The sequence below is a fragment of the Embiotoca jacksoni genome, unplaced genomic scaffold (assembly GCF_022577435.1).
Source record: "Embiotoca jacksoni isolate LCO1_2020_lvr unplaced genomic scaffold, fEmbJac1.0.p SCAF_15, whole genome shotgun sequence".
Taxonomy (NCBI): domain Eukaryota; kingdom Metazoa; phylum Chordata; class Actinopteri; family Embiotocidae; genus Embiotoca; species Embiotoca jacksoni.
In genome coordinates, this window is record NW_027185285.1 from 8,601,310 (window position 1) to 8,623,405 (window position 22,096).

Below are 22,096 nucleotides of genomic sequence, written 5' to 3' on the forward strand. Positions count from 1 at the left end.
CTAAACTGCTGGCCAAAAGTAAAATAAATTATATTACTTAAATAGCAAAAGGTGGATTTCATGGAAAACAAAGCATTTTTTCAATTTATTTCATTTGTTGCTTGTTAAAAAAAAATGTAACTTCAAAGTGTGAGCTGAATGTTTGCTGTTATTATTTCTCTTTCCAAGTAAAAAAAAGTAATGAGAAAAGACAACTTTATGTTTAAGAGGTTAATTGTGAGTAGTTGTGTAACTAGTTTCTTGTGGTCTTTATACAAAGTATTTCAATGATTAGAGTAGCCATATATTCATATTTTATCATGACGTTATTGTAGACATATTTTTCCATATTTTCAGAGCAGTATGCAGTACAGTAATGGTTTGTTTGTCCTTTTCACAGATGTTCAGACACTAAGAGGTTTTTGTTCAGGTCTGCTGATGGTTTGTGTTACTGTGGATCTCTGGCACAGTAATACACAGCAGCGTCTTCAGGCTGCATATTCTGTCCATTTAGAGTCACTATGTTCCTGGAGGCGTCTGAGTCGATACTGAACTTGTTCTTCAGTGAATCTTTGTAGTATGAACCTCCAGATACTTTGCTACCAATCCACTCCAATCCTTTCCCTGCAGGTTGTCTGATCCAACCTGTCCAGTAGCTGCCGACAGAATAAGAGACTTGACAGGTGATGGTCAGACGTTGACCTGGCTGCACAGTCACAGAGGCTGGCTGTGTTAACTGTTCACACTTCACGCCTGTTGAAGGAAAGAATTATGTCACAAATGATCAAGTTATATTGTAAAGGAAGAACCTCTGACTGAGAAATCCAAAGAGACTCACAGGATCCAGCTGCAAAAAGCAGCAGCAGAGCTACAGACAACATGTTGGTACTGAAGGTGATCTGATGGGAGCTTCTCTTCTTCTGCTGCAACTGACAACATGATATCAAGTCTTTATATAAGACTGAGAGGAAGTTTGATTTGCATAAAATATGAAGGACAGGTTATATATTGTAGCGTCCCTGCTTAAGGAAGCTGCCAGACGGTACTCGGTTTTCTGGAACTTTTTTTGGAACAATACACAGGCTACTGTGGGCCGTAGCCAACGCCAACATCACGGCTAATTCTTACCGGTAGCTCTACACAGCATGTTGTTGTCACACACACTGAACTACTGTCTCAACAAATAAGGAGAACTGGACCCATCCCCCCCTTAGCTCCTGGCCAATCACAGTTAATTGAACAGTTAACCTAACATGTCCCCCAGGCCGTTACAATATATATATATATATATATGCATATATATATATATATATATGCATATATATATGTGTGTGTGTGTGTTTGTATGTATGTGTATATGTATATATATATGTCTATAGATATGTGTGTGTGTGTGTGTGTGTGTGTGTATATATATATATATACATTATATAATGTATATATCTATATACATATATACATTATATAATGTGTATATGTATACATTATATATAATGTATATATATGTGTGTGTGTATATATACATATGTGTGTATATATATATATATATATATGTGTGTGTATATACATTTTATATATATATATATATCTCGATGGACTGTTTATCAAAACAAACACATTTATATTCACATCAACAGACATTTTAATCTTCACAGTTTATCAGAATGAGAGCTGCACAAAAATCTGTTTAAAATACATTATGTTTCTCTGAATGTGTCGATGATGTTGAACTAAACTTTGTTCCATCAATGAGAACAAACAAGCTTTTGCCTTGATGTTGAGTTTTTGTACAGCGTTGCTTCCTCCTGTGTCACTGTGTCTCTCGGGCACAATAATAAACAGCAGAATCCTCAGTCGTCAATCTGTTCATCCGCAGATACACCTGCTTCATGCTGTTGTCTCTGGAGATGGTGAACCGGCCTTTAACTGACTGAGAGTAGTAGATGTCATTACTGCCACTAATAATAGAAAGCCATTCCAGTCCTTTTCCAGCTGGCTGTCTGATCCAAGCGTACCAGCTATGTCCACCTGAATATGTGCAGGTCAGTGTGTGGGAGTCTCCGGGACTTTTAACAACTGGTTCAGACTCAGTCAGTGTTTGACCCTCAGTGCCTACAAAAATATAAACAGCTCATTAGATCAATCACATTGTCTTCATATCAGTTTTTCCAAAATAATGTAATGTCCTTACCAGCAAAGATGCAAAACACAATGAGCAGAACAACTGAATAAAAAGGTCTGATCATTGTAAAAGTCACTTGTTTCTGTCCAGTCTGCAGAGTGGATGTCAGATTGAGTTCCTGACCTTTGTTCTGCAACACATATGAAGAGATGGAAGTTATCAGTTTTGCATTGACTCCTCCTCAAAGAGAAACATACCTGATTGTACACATCTCTGAACACTGACAAATATCATTGTAGTATGATTTGTTTAGATGTTTTTTTAAAGTAATTATTACTTGTTATTCGATCTTAAAAAAAAAATAACATTTCATATTTTCATGATTGACTGTATCAAATGATGAGGTGAAAAAAACGTGTGACAGTGTAAAATCATGAATGAATTGTGACTCCATTCTGCAGCTCCTGTAGTTTTATGGAGTTTTATATTGATTTTATTCTTTTGGTTCACTCACGATTCTTTCGTTGCACCATCTCCAGATCAGTTTACCAAAAGCTCAGCACAACACTGATGTGAACAGAGTGGAGCAATTAAAGAGACAGATTCTCCTTCTGCAGACAGTGGAGACTTAAACCAGTGATTAAAGACACTAAATATTGGATTAGGATTCTCAGGTGACTTCTTGTCCAGGTGACCATTTTGGGTCAGTTATTTAAGGAATATCATACATAAATGTCCTCTTACAGTATATTCATTGTTTTAAACCAATAGTTTGAAATCATAATTGGAAACATTTTTAAGTATTACTGTTGTAAAAACATGTTATTTGTTACCCTTTGAAACAGGAAGTCACAAACCACAACAGCAGCTGTTTCTTTTATAACATACATATTTACATGCATTTTATGGTTGTGTTGTCCCAATTAATATGCTGTACTGCCACCTGTAGGTCATTGTCAAATATTTTTTGGCTTCTTCTTCTAAAATAGTGTGTTCATTAGTGACAGTTACAGTCTCAGACATTACATGCAGTTGCTTTTATATGACTGTGAAAAGCACATATTTATTATTAGCCTGCTATTGTGTTTTATAACAAAGAAAAACATTTAAAAAAATGAAGGGATGTAACATTGTTTCATGAAAGTTTTGATGTTGACAACAAAGCTGCCAACAGAGTATTTGTCTGTATTTGAGTCAGTAGGGTTACTTTAAATTTCCGTGGGTATATTGGTGGTTTGTACTAATATTGAATCAAAAAGGAATCTAGACCTTTATTTATTAATATCTTTACACTGTGAAATCTAAACTGCTGGCCAAAAGTAAAATAAATTATATTACTTAAATAGCAAAAGGTGGAATTCATGGAAAACAAAGCATTTTTTCAATTTATTTCATTTGTTGCTTGTTAAAAAAAAAATGTAACTTCAAAGTGTGAGCTGAATGTTTGCTGTTATTATTTCTCTGTCCATGTAAAAAAAAAGTAATGAGAAAAGACAACTTTATGTTTAAGAGGTTAATTGTGAGTAGTTGTGTAATTAGTTTCTTGTGGTCTTTATACAAAGTATTTCAATGATTAGAGTAGCCATATATTCATATTTTATCATGACATTATTGTAGACATATTTTTCCATATTTTCAGAGCAGTATGCAGTACAGTAATGGTTTGTTTATCCTTTTCACAGATGTTCAGGCACTGAGAGGTTTTTGTTCAGGTCTGCTGATGGTTTGTGTTACTGTGGATCTCGGGCACAGTAATACACAGCAGCGTCTTCAGGCTGCATATTCTGTCCATTTAGAGTCACTATTTTGCTGGAGGTGTCTAAGTCGATACTGAACTTGTTCTTCAGTGAATCTTTGTAGTATGAAGCTCCAGTATATTTCATTCCAATCCACTCCAGTCCTTTCCCTGCAGGTTGTCTGATCCAAGCTGTGTAGTGGCTGCTGAGAGAATAAGAGACCTGACAGGTGATGGTCAGACGTTGACCTGGCTGCACAGTCACAGAGGCTGGCTGTGTCAACTGTTCACACTTCACACCTGCTGAAGGAAAGAATTATGTTACAAATGATCAAGTTATATTGTAAAGGAAGAACCTCTGACTGAGAAATCCAAAGAGACTCACAGGATCCAGCTGCAAAAAGCAGCAGCAGAGCTACAGACAACATGATTTTAGTTGATCCTGATGTGCTGAGAACTCCACTGACAGTCTGATGTCATGTTTTTATAGCTGAGTAAAAAGGCAGGCCACTGAGTTTGCATAGAATTAATCAAACATATGACGCATCAGTGCTGTTCTAACTGGAGCCAAAAAAAAGTTTGGTCAGCAGAGTGAATACATGCATGTAAATCAGCTCGGCTTCATGTCATATTTTCATTTCATCACACCCTCTACTTCTGCAACATTTAGAAAATAACCTTCCACTTATCATGATGAAAAAACTGTCAGCTGTGCTGTTACTGGCAACAATTAATGTCTAAATATATTGTATTACATTATTATGACAGTTTAATTATGAACATGGATACATGGTTAGCCATACTTCCACTGTGCTTATATTTTCAGATTTTATTTAAAACAAGGTGAAGTTTTTCCTGTAGAGAATTAATTAACTGTAAACATCTCCTACATCAGATTCATAATCACCTTTGGTTCACACATTATTTGTAATTGAAGCGTATTTCTATTATTTAATTTCCCTACTTTACTTTGTTTCTGCTATGCTCGTATTTTTATGCTATACTTCTTTTAGAAATATTGCATTTTAATTTGTAGTGAATTTGTTTTTGTTATAGATTTATTTAAAAGGATTGCTGTACTAATATATTGACAAATTATCTTCTTTTTTTTATCATGTTTTGTAATGAGTTCATTATTTAGTGGTAATATTTCATGGGAACAGTAAATATCTATCTATCTATCTATACAATCGTTAATGCGCTAAAATACACTAAAATCGAAGCAACATTTAAAACAAAGACAAATAACAAAATCCATTGAAACAATGTCAGAGAACAAGAGACGGAGCAGAACAGCTGTGGCCGTTCAAACAGTCAAATTTATAAGCTAATTTTATAATTAGAATTTCACACAAATGTCAAATATAATAAAATCATGATGTGATAGCATTTTATATTCAATAGTTCAAAAGTCAATTTCACTGTAACATCATTATGTTCTGTAAAACCCGTTTTCATGTTTTTCAGTCACTTCGTATTTTGATTTAATGTACGTGTAACCCAGGTAATGTTCAGTAGCCCAATTTCCAGACGTTCCCTAAACGTCTCACCGAGCGAGCTGGTGGTCTGAACGTCCTGGCTGTTGGGAAGTGAATTCATTATGGTCATTGTTAAAGTTGTTTAGCATCCACCGCTGTCGGATCAATTGCAGCCATAAAGCTAACGTGAGCGCAACGTTACCGCTGCTGACCTCGCGAGAGTAAAGCGCATAAGAGTGTGTGATGAAGTTACTGTGTATGTTGTAAAAGTATGTTGAATGCCAAATGTGTTGTTTGAAATGAAGAAAAACTGAGATCATTTATTCCCATGTGTTTTAAAGTTGTGAAAGTTTTGTGTAAATCGAATGTGATGCAAGTGGAAGAAAAGAGAAAACTCTGACTGTATGATAATATAATATATTACAGAGTGGGAGGCAATGTGTATCACATTTAAACACATTTTCTTCTGCTTACTAGAAAACACCAATGATGATTTTCTAGACGTGTCATCTGCAATAATTTAGTAAATATCTGACTTTTTTTTTTTGTCTCATGATCAGTGAAACTATTCACCTGCTGTCATGTCCAGTCCATGATGAACTTCACTCTCCTTTGTCATCCTCTCTGCAGTTGGATGAGTACAGGTGGATTTGACTCCTTACAGAAGAGAAAGAGTTTGAAAGAACTTGGCCATCATTTTTTAATACTGTTTTGAACAATTATAATAGTAGTTTTAGATTCCAGTCAAGTTAATGCAATTGATGAAACATTGACCAAGTAGACTGAGTACAGGGATTGGATTTTGTCACTTCGGTTGAAATTTGATTTCTGCTCTAAAGTTACTCAAAATTGCAATGTGCTTTAAAACCTCTTCCAAAAGTAGAAGCAAGAAAAAAAGTTAACACACAATAGAGAAATGATATTAAAGAACATTAAAGACTGCAAAAAATGTGAAGTTTGTCAATGTGCAGTTGTACAGAAATATAAATTAATTAAAAAAACGGTCAAAATTTGTATTTGCATCTGTTATTAATGACACTCATTTCATAATCCAATTCATAACTCAATCAAAAACCTACAATCCAAAAACATGTGAACCAGTTCAGATTTGCGTTTTTGTGTTTCATTTCCAACCACATCAATTTTTTTTAGGAGCATATTTTGTAAATGCAGCTCTGAATTTGTAATATTTAACGTCAACATTACAAATACGTTTAAAAACAAAAATCACTGTGCAATTAAAATGACAATAAATGTAACAGTGAAAACTGTAAGTTCCTTGAGGTGGTGGTTGAAAGAGGAAGTAGTTATTGTACAGCTCTTCTATTGCTGTCTCTCATTGTGTCCTCTCGTGAACAGTAATAAACTGCTGTGTCTTCAGTCTTCAGCCTGTTCATCTGTAGAAAGACTTTACTGCTGGAATCATCTCTGGAGATGGTGAATCTACCCTGGACTGACTGGGAGTAATAGATGTGACTACTAGATGTGTGTATAAAAGCAATCCACTCCAGTCCTTTACCAGGAGCCTGTCTGATCCAGTTCCAAGCTCTACTACTGAAGCTAAATCCAGTAGTCGTGCAGGTGAGTATGTGAGAGTCTCCAGGTCTTTTAACAGCTGCTCCGGACTCTGTTATAGTCCGTCCTTCAGCACCTCTCCAAACTAACACAGCAACCACCAAGAGTGTTAGCTGTCTGTAAGCCATGTTGGCAACATGATGAGTGTTACCCAGGAGTCGCCTTTAAATATCATGGAAACTGAATCCCTGTGAGAATTTGTTTACATTCGGCTCCTCCTTTATTCTGCTTTCAAAGTCAAATTTAAAGGTATGGCCACAGTGTAACAGAAAAAAGAAATCATATAAATAATCTGACAGCCAGAAAACACTGGTTTAAAACATTTACACTTTGATGACTACAGAGATCTGGTAGGAAATATAACGTAATTATATCTTCAAAAAGACTTCACCGAAAGATGTAGAACATTTGCTCGAATAAAGTTATACTTCCTGTCACGTATTAAATTTGATAAGGACATTTTTAAATCCTGAAAGTGAAAATATATTGTATTTTAATTGCAAAATAATTATTTTTTTTATAATTATTTAGCTTTTTTAACTGAACCACCAGTGGAATCAAAGCAAGCTAATTCAACAAATGAGTTTGGTACATCTGTTTGAAGGCTGAGATTAATTTTAAGACATTTGAAGGTTTCAGTATAAAATTACATTTCAAGCCACAGAGTAGAGAAACTTGGAGCCCCAAGAGGAAATTAAGTGCTTAGAAACTGAAACCTGTGTGAATACATGCAAAATGGTAATTGCTGTAGTTGACTCAAAAATGTCTGCTGGCTTCTTGGCCAAAATAATCGATGTCAACTTGCTCTCCACATTTAAAAAAGGAAACCTGCCCAACAGTTAGTTAAAAGCAGCAGTTCTTAGTGCATCATGTGAACTGTGTCCACTCTTCTCTGTTATCCTCTCTGCAGTCAAATCAGTGGAATTTATTAAATCTTGCATGAATTCTTCGTCACTGGGACCAAATTAAAGGACTCATTTTTGGTAAAGCCGAGGAAATAATGTCAATGATTCAATGATCTATGTCAGATGTTTAGATATGACACATTAACAACAGACATTCATTTGAATGAGTTAATATTCTGTACATTTTTTTGGCATCAAGACTGTTTCTCTATAAAGGCATTTGCAACAGTTTTAATAATCTATTGTATTAATCTGATCATAAACAAGCATTTAAAACAGATTTATTGTCATTTCCAAATGCCAATCAATAGTTAGAATTTATTTTGGATTGTAAATATTTCACCTTTTGAATCATGTTTTCCAGACAAACTCTGTGAATAACATGTTTCAGCTTGTTCTCTTTTCAAAATAACTTAATTTAAAGTATAATTTGTATTTATGATTATGACATTTGCAATTTAATATTAAATGATGTGTCTGATGAAACTTGATGACTGTGAGTGATGTAACATTACAAAACAAACACTAAAATTTACAGTTAAATATATTTATATCTATTGGATATATCAAAGTGGTTTCACATGTGGTGAGAAAACTGTCACTGAGATAACTGTTATTTTATTATCTGTGGAGGTTTTTGTGCAGCTGCTTCACTGTCTTCAGTCACTGTGCTGTCTCGAGCACAGAAGTAAACTGCAGAATCTTCAGCAGTCAGACTCTTGACTTCGAGGTACTGAGTGCTGCTGGCCTCCTCTTCAGTCATGATGAAACGACTTTGAAAAGAACTGGCATAGCTAGCAGAGTTTGAACCTGTATTCATCCACCCAATCCACTGCAGAGCTTCCCCTGGCCTCTGTCGTATCCAGCTAATGTCGTACTCTGTCATCTCAAACCCAGATATGATACATGACATCTTCACCGACTCTCCAGGTCTCTTCACCTCAGAGGGAGTCTGGTCCAGTTTGATCTCACTCCAAACGCCTGTAAGCAAAGAAATCATGAATATCATCCTTCAAAAGAAATGAAAAGAGGTAAAGCAGAATAGATTTTCTTACCATGAATAGTGACTACAAATAATAAACTCCAGACAACTGTGTTCTCCATTCTGCAACAAACACTGGAGATCAGTGGAGTTTCAGAATATGTATTAAACTGTCTCCTGAACTGCCCATGAATTGTGAGAGAGTGGCTGATGTGTGTGTTTATAAGAGAGGAAGAGTTTGCATAGACCTCCCTCTACAGGTTTAAATAGAGAACATGTTCCACAGATACATTTCAGTGAGTGGAGTATTTTTACAAGAGTGGAGGACAATGTCAAATATTTGTAGATAACTCATTTTTGGACTGATGAAGTAGAGGAACAAATCATATCATTTGTTCTAAAATGGAAACCTGAACTTGATGGGTATCTGTTGAGTTTACATATTTGTTTCAACATTTATCCACGTTTTGAAAAAGAAAGTTATTATTATTTTGAACTAACAAAATCTTTTTGCTTTGTTAGATATTAATTAGAATCCCATACTATTGAAAACAACCTTTCCGCCCTTCAAAGCATTGCAATACACAAAACAAATAATTTAATGCCAAATAAGAGATATGTGTGTACCAGTGATGTAGCCTGCAGAAGAAGTCAAAAGACTTGTACACTATGTTGACATAATGGATAGAATACGATAATCAAAAACTTTCTCCCCCACTGATTAAAATACGGAAACGTTTATTTTCATCAAATCATCACTACTGTATTAATAATCTCATTTATTGTGAGTGTGGTTCCATTGCAGTAGTTCTTTGTACAAGTATGTTCTTGGTTTCAGTCCCTGTCAAGCTAACCTGCCCTCAATAATAATTATCTCTCTACTCTTTGAGCATAAGTCAAAAACATTTTACAAGCTCTCTATCAGAAAGTTATGTACAACACATACTCTAAATGGCCCACTGTATTTATTCATGTTCCCATTTATAGTGTGTGGTTTGGTGCTGCTGGGTTTTTGTGCAGGTGTGTTGGTGCTTTGTATCACTGTGGGCCTGCGTACACAGTAATAAACTGCTGTGTCCTCAGGCTGCAGATTCTGTCCGTTTATAGTCACTGTTCCAGCAGACATGTCTCTGCTGTTGCTGAACTTGTTCTTCAGAGCATTATTTTGATAAAAGTTGCCACTACTTCCACCCCACTGATTGAAAATCCAATCCATTGGTTTTCCTTCACGCTGTCTGATCCAACCTGTTGCATAGCTGTTGTCAGTCAAAAAATAACCAGAGACCCGACAGGTGATGGTCAAAGACTGTCCAGGCTGCACAACCACTGAGTCGGGCTGGATGAGATCAATACTGTGCACACCTGTGGAAACAAAAATCAACATTATCTCCATCATTCATGTCATTATTAAATGCTTCCGTTGTTTTTATTAGTGTGAATCCACTGAAAGCTCCTCACAGGATCCAGCTGTTAGCAGCAGGATAACAGCCACGGAGATCATGTTGATGTTGAAGCTCTTCAGTCCTCTCACTGACACACAGACACAGAATTCACTTCCTTTTCAAGTAACCTTTATTTGCATATTGTTGAATAAACAAATAAATCAAAATCATGATAATTGAAAATTTAACTCGATTCTCACATGTTCTAACATTGAAGCAGAACATGTTATTGCTTCATTATTAAAATAGTGTTGGTATATGATCGATTTTCGTAGTTCTGGTAAATGCAGAAATTATTAAGGGAAAAGTTTGGGGAACAGAAAGACAGTTAAATACTTTTAAAGCACAAATTAACAACATTTTATCAATGACAAAAATGTCTTTGGTGACCATGAGTTGGTAGTAATTTGTAACATAAAAAGTCTGTTCATAAAATGGATATTTACTGTAAATCTTTGGTCAATAATTCAATGAACTTCTGTCATTATGACATGATGAAGGATCAGGTCCCACAACAGAGGCAGTGTGATCAAGTACTAAGGACATTTTTCAGCAGTATTCGGAGGGCAGGAGGGGAGGAGGGGTGAAGGGGAGGAGGGGTGGAGGGGCTTGATGACATTAATTGCAGACTATGTTGAATGATGAAGTTCAAATCCAGGAACTAACAACATTGTTCTTGAGTTGATGTTTGTTTTTTAACCCCACTTTCGTGTTTTGCGATGAGACCTAGAAAATACATGCTTCAAAGCATTCAGTAGGTTTCTATTTCATTCACTACAGGAAAATGGAGACATGTAAACCTCGACAGCCCAAAGCATGGCTATCTCACATTTTGCTGTAGTGGACAGACGTGTCTATTTTACGCTTTGCTTTGATACTCGGTGGCGAGAAGAGCTGCTGGAAACTGAAGCCTTTTTCAATTGATTCAAGTTTCAATAAATAATAATTACTATAACGGGACCACAGTGGTGCATTGGTTAGCATTGTCACCTCACAGAGAAAAGGTTTCGGGTTAGAATCTGGGCTTTTCTGTGCGGAGTTTGCATGTTCTCCCTGTGTCTGTGTGGGTTCTCTCCGGGTACTCCAGCTTCCTCCCACCATCCAAAAACATGCACCTCAGGCTAATTGGTGCTTTTACAAATTGCCTTAGATGTGTATGAGAGCATGAATGGTTTTTGTTTCTGACTGTCTATAAGTGTTGGCCCTGTGATAGACTTGCGACCTGCCCAGGGTGAACCCTGCCTTTGCCCAAAGTGAGCTGGGATAGGCTCAAGCCCCCCTGTGACTCTGTTCAGGATAAAGCAGGTATAGATAATGGACGGATAATTACTATATCAATCTTTACAATACAAAAATACAAACCCCAGAGATTGCCATATTTGAGGACTGTTTTTGTCACTGAAAAAACATGATTTGTACATCTATTCAAATAATTCGATTATTTTCTCCACATTGTGCAGACGGACGCCAATTCAATTCTTAATTTTCCAACAAACAAAAAAGATTTTGAAGGAATTACATTATTTTCTTGAGATGAGGACATGAAGCATGTGAGGTATTGGGCATCTGATGAGTACTGCAGGATTTTGTACAGCTGCTTAACCAGCTCTTGTCACTGTGCTTCCCGAGCACAGTAATAAACAGCAGAATCTTCGGTCCTCAGACTGTTCATCTGCAGAGACAGCTGTTCTCTGCTGTTGTCCCTGGAGGTGATAAACCGGCCTTGAACTGACTGAGAGTAGTAGATTTTAGCACTGTCATATCTTATAGAAGCAATCCATTCCAGGCCTTTTCCAGGAGCCTGTCTGATCCAACCCATCCAGTAGCTGCTGAATGACAACCCAGAAGTGTCACAGGTCAGTTTGTGGGACTCTCCAGGTCTTATAACCACTGGTTCAGATTGTGTCAGAGTCTGACCATCACCACCTGTAAAAACAAGGAAAATAATCAGGAGCTTTAAATTGACATTTTTAAAACAACTGTAACTGGCAATCAGTAATAATCTTTACCTGCCCAGCAGATAGTTAAAAGCAGCAGTCCTGTCCTGTAGTCCATCATGTCCAACTGTGTCCAGTGTTCTCTGTTATCCTCTCTGCAGTCAGATAAGTAGAAGTAGATGACTTGAGTTTTGCATTGGCTCCTCCTTACATACAACAAGATTAAGATTCACTTAAGTGTCACTTTTTGATTGGTGACACTACAGTGAATATTTATTGACCAATAAGTGGCTGGTGACGACATTTAAATAATATTCTCTTAGTTTTATTTTTAGTTACTTGGTTGAAAATATTGCGACAACAATTAAAGCACCAGAAAAGGTGTCGTAGATTATCACTCAGGGAAGAACTTTAATTATCACGTTAGGGGCTGAGAGCAGCTACCTCCTTCCCTATTGCTTCTTCTGTATGGATGCTACATCATACAAAGTCCTTGTCTGCCCTCTGGAGTTTTAAAACAGTGATGGCAACGACTTTTATTGTTGAAGAAAATGTGTGTGCCAGCCAAAACAATAAATACATGATTGTGGTTAATGCTCTGCCCGAGTCAAGTGTATCCACGCTTTCACCCAGTGCATGATGGGATTTAGGCAAACACCATCACAACAGTTTTAAAAGCAGAAAATGTGTGAGTGATGTTTAAAAAAAACAAGTTTTTCCTTTTTCTTTAGTTTTATTTGGCTTTTAATATTTTAATATCTGCAATCATAATCTACTCAGTAAGAATGGTTACTCTGGGAATTTGTACAGCTGTCCAACCAGTTCCAGTCACTGTGTGTCTCGAGCACAATAATAAACAGCAGAGTCTTCAGTCTTCAGGCTGTTCATCTGCAGGTACAGCTGCTGTTTGCTGTTGTCTCTGGAGATGGTGAACCGGCCTTGAACTGACTGAGAGTAGTATTTGTTGCTACCGCTGCCACTATCAAGACAGGCAACCCACTCCAGGCCTTTTCCAGGAGCCTGTCTGACCCAGTGCATCCAGTGGTTACTGAATGTGAATCCAGAGGCTGCACAGGTCAGTGTGTGGGACTCTCCAGGCCTTTTAACCTGTGGTTCAGATTCTGTCAGAGTCTGACCATCAGCACCTGTTAAGACAAACAGGGATTGCGTGTCATGCATTATGTTGGAAGCATAAAAATTTATCAGATCAAAATCAATGAAAATCTTCACCTGCCCAGATAGTTAAAATCAGCAGACCCGTGATATAAAAATCCATCATGTTAAACTGTGTGTGCACTGTTCTCTGTCATCCTCAGGGCAGCTAGATAAGTAGAGGTGGAAGACATTTGAGTTTTGCATAGACTCCTCCTCACTGGAAGGCTTTATGGAACTGAAATTGACTTGGATCTAAGTTATACTGAAACTAAATAAGCAACAAGTGAATGAATGTTGACTGTACAAGAATTATTCCTCCAAAAGTCCCACTTTTCTGTATACTTTGTGCAACACTTTGACAAACACATTATGAAGTAAGTTGGCCTTCATTATTAAGCACAGTCTGCATGCCGAGAAGACTATGGTGTATTTGTTTTACGTTTACAGTACTGCTGAAGTCGATACTTTTGATTAGACCTGAATAATGAAATCAACAACAAACAAAGCTGTTGCTGAGTGTTGGTAAGAAAGGGGAAATAAATCTCTAGCAAGAACAATAGTGATCTCTCAATACATGGTGTCATGAATACATGTTTGTCAGTCAATATAAATAAAATAGTGAGAGAACTGAACTGTTACTTCCTTAAAAAATGAAAGGTTTTTCATTTCTTTGCTGTCAGATTTGATTTGTGATTTTATAAATGGCCAACTACAGCAGCAAAACAGTGCAAACTGGAAAATGCATTTCCAGTAGAAAATGCATTGTGAATGCTGAAGCTGAAATGAGTTTCTGAAGCTCAGCTGAATTTGCTGAAAATGTCTGAGAAAATGCAGAAATGCAGGTGCAAAACTATAAAATTAAAAACTAAAGATAGTTGTTGAAGCAATGCTGAACATGGCTGAAAAAACAGTTGAAAGGCAGAACTTCCAAATTTGAAAGCCAAAGTAATTTTCTGAAACAATGCTGAAAATGGCAGAACAAAATTCATAAATGCAGAGTAAAAACTTTGAAGCTGAAAGCTAAAGGAAATTGCTGAAAAATGCAAAATAGCTGAAGATTTCGGTTTCTGAAGCACAAACGGTGAAGAAGTAGTAACAGGATGAAAAATAACCAATCACTCCTGCCAGCTATTCTGTACTCATACATTCAAGTCAAACTGAAATAAAGAGATGTTGTATAATTTTGTATTCATACTATCATTGCTTTTTCTTTTCTTTTTTCATTGCTAATTAACGTGGTTAATCGGTTTTCAAATCATTAGTGGTCTGAGGGCTCCTCCTCTGGTGGTTTCATGTTACTTGTGTTCAGACACTGAGAGGTTTTTGTTGAAAGTGATGTTTCGTGAACTCCAATGACAGCCTGATGAGAAGATTTTATAGCCGAGTTACAAGGAACCACAGAGTTTGCATAGAATTAATTACATGCAGGACTGGAGCCAGCTGTCCTTTTAGTGTTATTACATCTGCAGAGTTAAAACATGTCTGGAAATCCCCTCTGCTCTATATCGTATTTTAATCTCATTAGAACTGTAACATTTTGAAAAATTCCCCACTTTTACAACAATGAAACATAAGTTAAAGTTTGCGAGTAATGCATGCTGGGTAAATCTTAAGAGCTATTTTGTTATACTGTATTTAATACAATGGAATACTCCCCTGTTTTAAAATGTCTAAAAGCTGAAGGATAATTTAAGGGTAGATGTATTATTTTAAAGTTTAAGTGTAGGGAATTTGATCTCATTTCAAATTAAAATCAAGAAGCTTAGACTGTATTGAAAACACAAACACCAAAGCCTCAGCACAAGAAAAGTGAATCATTTAAAATGAGTATTATATCAAGGGGAATTAGTTTTGTTGCACACAGTACACGTTTTCAATCAAGGCCTCACCAGACTTGCTTTTTACCGATGTAGTAGCCTCAGATGTTTTGAAAAAAGTTATTCATTTATATAAATAAGTGTTTGCAGCAAAATAAAAAGTACTGACAGGAGCCAACATCCTGATTGATGTTCACAGTTTACAGGTTTGCATGAGTCTTAGTGGTTTCATCATTGTTTGCAGATGCTGTTGGAGACACAGACACTTGGAAACAGGAACTGAAACATGCAAGACAATATGCAAAATCAAAATCCTTTAGTTAAGATGAAAGCTTTTGTAGTTGATGCATTTATAAGTTACTTTTGACACACACTATACATGTGTAGAAAATAGTGCCGAGAAAAAAACCTTGATTGGGAATATCAGTTTAAACTTTGCTTGATGTGTAAAATGTATACAACTAAATAACATAACATATAAACATGTAATATAATAGAAGAGGAAAAAAATTGTAAAAACAGGCCTACCTCATGCTTGGGCTCTACAAGAAAACCAACTTCGGTCAATGTGGTTGACGAGCACAATAATAAACAGCAGAATTTGTGGTCTTCACTCTGTTTAAATTCAGCCTTAGCCTAAATAGTTAAATAAATTAGAGTTTAATCAAATATGTAATCGAGAACATATTACGTTGTGTGTTTCGTGAGTTTTCTGTGTGTAAAGTGAATGTATTTCGATGTATGCAGCGGGCATTAGCAAAGCTAACGTTAGTGTCCTTAGTTAAGCTGCTGCTGAATGCCGCCGCCATTACAAGGTGTTGAAACTGAATTTACAACTGACCTGTATTTGTGTGCAAGATGATGTAAACTAAAATATTTGATGTTGCAGGCCAGATTGTTGTTGTTGTTGTTTTTTGTTGTTTTATGGTGACGACAGGTTTTTAAGTGTTTGCACACCCTGGACCTTGGAGTCGAGATGGAGAGCCACCTGTAGGAGAAATCACCTTTGATGAACACTTTCTGCAGGATCTACCCACACTTCACCGTTACGGACACAGATTCACACATCTGAGCCGAGGTAGGACAAAATCATATTCACCCAGTGTTTGCTGCAACTCACTTGGACTTTGGAGCAACCTAACTCAAGGACTGATTATATACTGAGGTGGAGAATTGATTTTGATCTGTGAAAACTGTTTTTCTGTTTGAAACTTGTGATTCAATTTGGGTTTTTTTCTTTCTGAATTGGTAATGCAATTTGATGTATTACTGTGAACTACTAATTCACTGGTTAAAATACTGGTTATTTAACAGAGAAAAGTGAACTAAACTCCTAAAAAGGCCTAACTGTGATTAAAAAGACAATCTAAAATTAAGTCAACTTAAGAGATAGGAGCAACTAAACTAAAATGTAAAGGAACCCAGGTTGAGAAAAATAGTTTAACTCAAATAGGGTGAAACAAACTTTAGAAAGGAAGCAAACTGAAGTGAACCAGACAAGAGGGAAATTGTCACTAGGTTAGAAGGTTATTTTCAATTGTTTAAAAGAGATTTGTGTTTACATTTCATGAGTGTGTCATGTGAGTTTTGGTACTAACTTTTGTACGTAGTTCTATTGTTCTACATGAATAAGCCGGCAAGTTTACATCTTCTGTGGTCTTTTACTTTAAAATTCCTGGTCATTAACTGCTCCTCCGAACCTGGTCCGAGCCATCTGCTATTAGCTGCAGGTGTTACAATTACATTGCTTTTGAATTAAAAACAAACGTGGAAATAGTCTTTAAACTTACTTTTGTGAGTTACGGAGCTTTTAAATTCAAGCACTCGGTTGAAATCATGCTGTTGAACACATTAATCTATCCACTAATTTATTAAAGTGATGTATCAACACTATATTCCAGGTGAAAGTAGATTAGTTTTCAGTTTCATGTCATTTAAATTGGTTGAAGTTTTTTGCCTTCTTTAACATGCAAAATATCTTTTGTTGAAATGTTTTCACAAACAGAGAAAAATGTGGTAACGATCAGAAATAAAGACTTCCAGTGTGTCTTCATATCTTTTAGAAGGAAGATTCTGTTTTATATTATTACAGCAATTTCAATGCTACAAAAAAATGTTTGTCTCTGTGAACTAGTTTAAAATCATTAGTGGTCTGAGGGCTCCTCCTCTGGTGGCTTCATGTTACAAGTGTTCAGACACTGAGAGGTTTTTGTTCAGGTCTGCTGATGGTTTGTGTTACTGTGGATCTCTGGCAGAGTAATACACAGCAGCGTCTTCAGGCTGCATATTCTGTCCATTTAGAGTCACTATTTTTCTGGAGGTGTCTAAGTCAATACTGAACTTGTTCTTCAGTGAATCTTTGTAGAATGAACCTCCAGTATTTTTGCTACCAATCCACTCCAATCCTTTCCCTGCAGGTTGTCTGATCCAAGCTGTCAAGTAGCCCAAAGAATAAGAGACCTGACAGGTGATGGTCAGACGTTGACCTGGCTGCACAGTCACAGAGGCTGGCTGTGTCAACTGTTCACACTTCACACCTGTTGAAGGAAAGAATTATGTTACAAATGATCAAGTTCTATTGTAAAGGAAGAACCTCTGACTGAGAAATCCAAAGAGACTCACAGGATCCAGCTGCAAAAAGCAGCAGCAGAGCTACAGACAACATGTTGGTACTGAAGGTGATCTGATGGGAGCTTCTCTTCTTCTGCTGCAACTGACAGCATGATATCAAGTCTTTATATAAGACTGACAGGAAGTTGGATTTGCATAAAATATGACGGACAGGTTATATATTGTAGCGTCCCTGCTTAAGGAAGCTGCCAGACAGTACTCGGTTTTCTGGAACTTTATTTGGAACAATACACAGACTACTGTGGGCCGTAGCCAACGCCAACATCACGGCTAATTCTTACCAGTAGCTCCACACAGCATGTTGTTGTCACACACACTGAACTACTCTCTGAACAAGCAAGGAGAACTGGACCCATCCCCCCCTTAGCTCCTGGCCAATCACAGTTAATTGAACAATTAACCTAACATGTCCCCCAGGCCCTTACAATATATATATGTATATATATATATATATATATATATATCGATGGACTGTTTATCAAAACAAACACATTTATATTCACATCAACAGACATTTTAATCTTCACAGTTTATCCGAACAAGAGCTGTACATTATGTTTCTCTGAATGTGTAGATGATGTTGAACTAAACTTTATTCCATCAATGAGAACAAACAAACATTTGCCTTGATGTTGAGTTTTTGTTCAGCGTTGCTTCCTCCTGTGTCACTGCGTCTCTTGGGCACAATAATAAACAGCAGAATCCTCAGTCGTCAGACTGTTCATCTGCAGATACACCTGCTTCATGCTGTTGTCTCTGGAGATGGTGAACCGGCCTTTAACTGACTGAGAGTAGTAGATGGAGCTACTGTCACCGCTGATATAAGAAAGCCATTCCAGTTCTTTTCCAGCTGGCTGTCTGATCCAAGTGTACCAATAATTTCCACTAAACCCTGAATATGTGCAGGTCAGTCTGTGGGAGTCTCTGGGCCTTTTAACAACTGGTTCAGACTCAGTCAGTGTTTGACCCTCAGTGCCTACAAAAATATAAACAGCTCATTAGTGCAGTCAAAATTTCTTAGTATCTGTTTGTTTGTCCATTTGAATTTGATGTCCTTGCCAGCCAAGGTGCAAAACAGAATGAGAACAACTGAATAAAAAGGTCTGATCATTGTAAAAGTCACTTGTTTCTGTCCAGTCTGCAGAGTGGATGTCAGATTGAGTTCCTGACCTTTGTTCTGCAACACATATGAAGAGATGGAAGATATCAGTTTTGCATTGACTCCTCCTCAAAGAGAAACATACCTGATTGCACACATCTCTGAACACTGAGAAATATCATTGTAGTATGATTTGTTTAGATACGATATTTAAAGTAATTATTTCATGTTATTCGATCTAAAAAAAAAATAACAGTTCATATTTTCATGATTGACCGTATCAAATGATGAGGTGAAAAAAAAATGTGTGACAGTGTAAAATCATGAATGAATTGTGACTCCAATCTGCAGCTCCTGTAGTTTTATGGAGTTTTATATTGATTTTATTATTTTGGTTCACTCGCACTACTTTCGTTGCACCGTCTCCAGATCAGTTTACCAAAAGCTCAGCACAAAACTGATGTGAACAGAGTGGAGCAATTAAAGAGACAGATTCTCCTTCTGGAGACAGTGGAGACTTAAACCAGTGATTAAAGACACTAAATATTGGATTAGGATTCTCAGGTGACTTCTTGTCCAGGTGACCATTTTGGGTCAGATATTTAAGGAATATCATACATAAATGTCCTCTTACAGTATATTCATTGTTTTAAACTAATAATTTGAAATCATGATTGGAAACATTTTTAAGTATTACTGTTGTAAAAACATGTTATTTGTTACCCTATGAAACAGGAAGTCACAAACCACAACAGCAGCTGTTTCTTTTATAACATACATATTTACATGCATTTCATGGTTGTGTTGTCCCAATTAATATGTTGTACTGCCACCTGTAGGTCATTGTCAAATATTTTTTGAGCTTCTACTTCTAAAAAAGTGTGTTCATTAGTGACAGTTACAGTCTCAGATATTACATGCAGTTGCTGTTATATAACCATGAAAAGCACATATTTATTATTAGCCTGCTATTGTGTTTTATAACAAAGAAAAACATTAAAAAATGAAGGGATGTAACATTGTTTCATGAAAGTTTTGATGTTGACAACAAAGCTGCCAACAGTGTATTTGTCTGTATTTGAGTCAGTAGGGTTATTTTACATTTCAGTGGGTATATTGGTGGTTTATACTATTATTGAATCAAAAAGGAATCCAGACCTTTATTTATTAATATCTTTACGTTGTGAAATCTAAACTGCTGACTGAAGAGAAAACAAATTCTATCATTTAATTTTTAAACGGTGGAATTTATGGAAAACAAAGCATTTTTTAATTTCATTTAATTTGTTGGTTGTTAAAAAAAAAAAGTGAATTCAAAGTGTGAGCTGAATGTTTGTTGTTGTTATTTCTCTTTCCAAGTAAAAAAAAAAAAAGTAAAGAGAAAAGAAAACTTTATGTTGAAGAGGTTTGACATTTTAATTGAGTAGTCGTGTAATTAGTTTGTTGTGGTGTTTATACAAAGTATTTCAATGATTAGAGTAGCCATATCGTCATATTGTATCATGCAATTATTTTAGACTCATTTTCCATATTTTCAGAGCAGTATGCAGTACAGTAATGGTTTGTTTGTCCTTTTCACAGATGTTCAGACACTGAGAGGTTTTTGTTCAGGTCTGCTGATGGTTTGTGTTACTGTGGATCTCCGGCACAGTAATACACAGCAGCGTCTTCAGGCTGCATATTCTGTCCATTTAGAGTCACTGTGTTCCTGGAGGTGACTAAGTCGATACTGAACTTGTTCTTCAGTGAATCTTTGTAGAATGAAGTTGAAGCAACTCTCACTCCAATCCACTCCAGTCCTTTCCCTGCAGGTTGTCTGATCCAAGCTGTGTAGTAGCTGTTCACAGAATAAGAGACCTGACAGGTGATGGTCAGACGTTGACCTGACTGCACAGTCACAGAGGCTGGCTGTGTCAACTGTTCACACTTCACACCTGTTGAAGGAAAGAATTATGTTACAAATGATCAAGTTATATTGTAAAGGAAGAACCTCTGACTGAGAAATCCAAAGAGACTCACAGGATCCAGCTGCAAAAAGCAGCAGCAGAGCTACAGACAACATGATTTTAGTTGATCCTGATGTTCTGAGAACTCCACTGACAGTCTGATGTCATGTTTTTATAGCTGAGTAAAAAGGCAGGCCACTGAGTTTGCATAGAATTAATCAAACATATGACGCATCAGTGCTGTTCTAACTGGAGCCAAAAAAAAAGTTTGGTCAGCAGAGTGAATACATGTATGTAAATCAGCTCGGCTTCATGTCATATTTTCATTTCATCACACCCTCTACTTCTGCAACATTTAGAAAATAACCTTCCACTTACCGTAATGAAATATCTGTCAGCTGTGCTGTTACTGGCAACTATTAATGTCTAAATATATTGTATTACATTATTATCATTGTTATCACACATTATATTTGTAAAGGAAGCATATTTCTTTTCTTTTATTTCCATACTTTGCTTTGTTTTTCTTATGCTCATATTTTGATTCTATACTTATTTCAGAATTATTATATTTTAATTTGGAATAAATATATTTTGTAATAGATTGATTTAACAATATTGCTGTTCTAATATGTTGACAAATTATATTTTTATCATTTTTTTTTACGTGTTAATTATTTAGTTGTAAGTTTCCATGGGAACAGTTTACAAGAATTTCTATATTATATATATATATATATACATATATATATATATATATATATATACATATATATACGTATATACATTAAAGGTACACTAAAATCAAAGCAACATTTAAAACAATAGCAATAAAATCCATTGAAACACTGTCAGAGAACAGGAGGTTAAGCATAACGGCTCAAATAAGTATGACTCAAATGTCAAATGAACATTGGTATATTTTTATTTATATTGTTGGTATGTTTTATGTTGCTGTGGCTTGAATTTACAAAATGAGCAGCAGTTGTCCGTTATATGTATATTGATGTTATTCAGGTATTCAGTTTTAACATCAGGAAAACAAACAACAAGGTTTGAGTAATTATAACGTCGGAGCATTTAAAATGATAAAAATAGTTGGTGCTATAAGTGAATCTTTGAACCGTTAATAATATCTAAAGACTGTTTCTCTCTTTACTGTAACACTGTCCTGGTCTTGAAATAGTTAGTTATTTGTTGTATATCTTCTTTTTTTTATTTTATGATGATGCTCAAATAATATTTTCTTTGATTATTTAATTAACGTGAATAATAGTTGAAGTGGATGTTTTT